We start from the raw sequence: 2781 nt of genomic DNA, 5'->3' as shown, positions 1-2781 counted from the left end.
ATTCTATATGGTAAAATGTTGAATAGTAATTGGACCCAGAGACTGTTGTAGCCATCATCTTATCTTTTCCCAATCCTGGGAATTAAGGTTTTTCTCTGTAGGATATCAAGGACATTGATATTGAATTATAATTAAAAATTTCATCAATTGTTGATCTGACGCCTTGCAGCTAGCTGTACAGAGTAGATCTTGTAATTGGAATTTATGTGCCTTTTATTTTTAGTAAGGGTATTTTTTATTTTAGAAAAATAAAAATATGATAGTTTAAGAAAGACAAACGAGGGCAAGCTGGAATAAACCTCCAGCTTGGACCACTCTCCGTGACAGGAGTGGCCATCACTCATGGGAACAAAAGAGTATAGTAAAAGCCTTGGTTGTCAAGCAACTGGCCACTTGCTTTCTCCCAGCTGGAGTCTCTGAATTGGACCCTCTCTTATGAGCAGACAGGACAACCAGGATGAAAAACAGAACAGGCAAGAGAAATGAAAGATCTCATGATTCTTTCTCTAATTATATGATCTTGTTGTGGGTTTTGCAGGCTTGGCCCTTGGCATCTGTTTTCCCTTACCTGGGATGAATGGCTTTTTCTCTTACCTGGGCTTTGGGAGATAATCAATATTTTTGCTTGTCAGTGTTTTTGAGGGTCTCCATCGAAAGTCCCTGTTTGGGTGCCATTTGTAGTTGTTTACTACCCATATCCATGGATAAGCTGGCAAGAGGGTGGTGTGGAAAGAAAACTGTCACATTCAGTTATTTGCACTGTAATAACTGATGAGAATCAGAAAGGCAAGCAACTTCACAAGCTCAGAGAGTAGCGAGGAAGTGCTTCCCCAACCAAAAACCTCAGGGTTCTTCTATTGAGCATGAAAAATGTATACATGTAATGCAGCACAGAACAAAAAGTTAATCATAAACAGAAAGAAACTCTAACCTCATTACTCAACATAAGGATAAGAGTAGTTTCTTTACTGTGACAGTAAAGAACAAGGAAATAATAGAAAATGCAGAAGAAAATATCTCAAGAAGAATGTCATATAATCATAAGGTGAGAAAGTTACCAAAAAATGAGTACAATGCTTAGGGTATTGACTCTCTCTAGGTCCCATTCTATGACTTGCCCAGAAGATATTAATTTATCATTGCTGAATATTTCATTTAAACTCCCAAGTTGTTTCCAACCCTGCCCTGCAGTATGAAGGGGTCCTAAGAGTCTGGGCTATTGCTAACAAACTCAGGAATGTTAGCTCTAGGTCGTCCTATTGCTGAACATTCCATTTAAACACCTAGGTTGTTTCTCACCCTGTGCTGTGTGCAGGGGCCTGGAAAATCTGGGCTTTTGTCAATGGGCCCTCTGAAATGTTAGCCTAAGCTCTATATTCTGTCTCTGATCTTTCACCCATATCTCTACTCTATGTGAGGGTATAAATTTTTAAGTTACGTTGTTTTCAATTTTAAGGTAAAGTTCAAGTTGTATTTAAGCCCTTCACCCAGGGGTGCACTGAACACTCTCACATTGTGCACAGTAGGTGAGACCCTGCCAAATCCTTTCCCTCCTTCCACAATTGCCTTCTTTTCTCTCTGTCCCTCCTCTCCCTTTTACCTTGCTAAACTATATTTGTGTTTTATCATTCATGTGGGCATGTATTGTGTGCATATTTGTTTCATATCAGTATTGAGTGTATTGGATTTTTTTTTTCATTCTTGAGATAATTTATTAAGAAGAATATATTTCAGACCAGGAGCACTCTGGGAGGCCTAGGTGGGTGGATTGTCTGAGCTCATGAGTTTGAGACCAGTCTGAGTCAGAGGGAGACCTTGTCTCTAAAAATAGCCAGGCATTGTGATAGGTGCCAGTAGTCCCAGCTACTTGGGAGGCTGAAACAAGATAATTGTTTAAGTTCAAGAGTTTGAGGTTGCCATGAGTTGTGACTCCATGACACTCTACCAAGGGCAACAAAGTGAGACTCTGTCCCCCACCCCACCAAAAAAGAATGTGTTTCAACTCTAACCAGGTAAACATAAAAAATGTAAAGTCTCCATCTTTTCTTATGACTGAATAGTACTCCATGGCATACATATGCCATAGTTTGTTGCTTCATTTATGGGTTGATGGACATTTGGATTTCTTCCATGACTTGGCAATTGTGAATTGAGCTGTAATCAACATTCTGGTGCAAATGTCTTTGTGGTAAAATGATTTTTGTTCTTCTGGTTATATATCTAGTAATGGAATTGCAAGATCAAATGGAAGGTTGACTTTTAGTAATTCAATAATTCTCCATACTTCTTTCTATAAAAATTGTGTTCATTTGTAATCCCACCAGCAGTGTAGAAGTGTTCCCTTCTCTCCACGTCTATGCCATCATCTATAGATTTGAGACTTTGTGATGTGGGCTAATCCCACTGGAGTTAGGTGATATTTCAGAGTGGTTTTTATTTGTATTTCTCTGATGATTAGAAATGATGAGCATTTTTTCATATGTTTGTTGGCCATACATCTGTCATTTTCAGAGAAGTTTCTATTCAAGTTTCTTGTCCACTTACGAATGGGGTTGTTTGCTCTTTTTGTGTTGATTAATTTGGGGTCTCTGTAGATTATAGTTATCAACCCTTTGTCAGATCAGATTCATAACATGCAAAAATTTCTCCCATTCTGAAGGTTAACTGTTTGCTTTAGCTGTGGTACTCTTAGTTATGCAGAAGGTTTTAGCTTGATCAAATCCCATTTATTCATTTTTGGTATTGCTGTAATTGCCACAGGGTGGCGTGGGGGAATCTTCC

Source organism: Otolemur garnettii, unplaced genomic scaffold, assembly GCF_000181295.1.
Source record: "Otolemur garnettii isolate 467f Iridium unplaced genomic scaffold, OtoGar3 scaffold00003, whole genome shotgun sequence".
In the NCBI taxonomy this organism is placed as follows: domain Eukaryota; kingdom Metazoa; phylum Chordata; class Mammalia; order Primates; family Galagidae; genus Otolemur; species Otolemur garnettii.
This window is presented reverse-complemented; position numbering follows the sequence as displayed.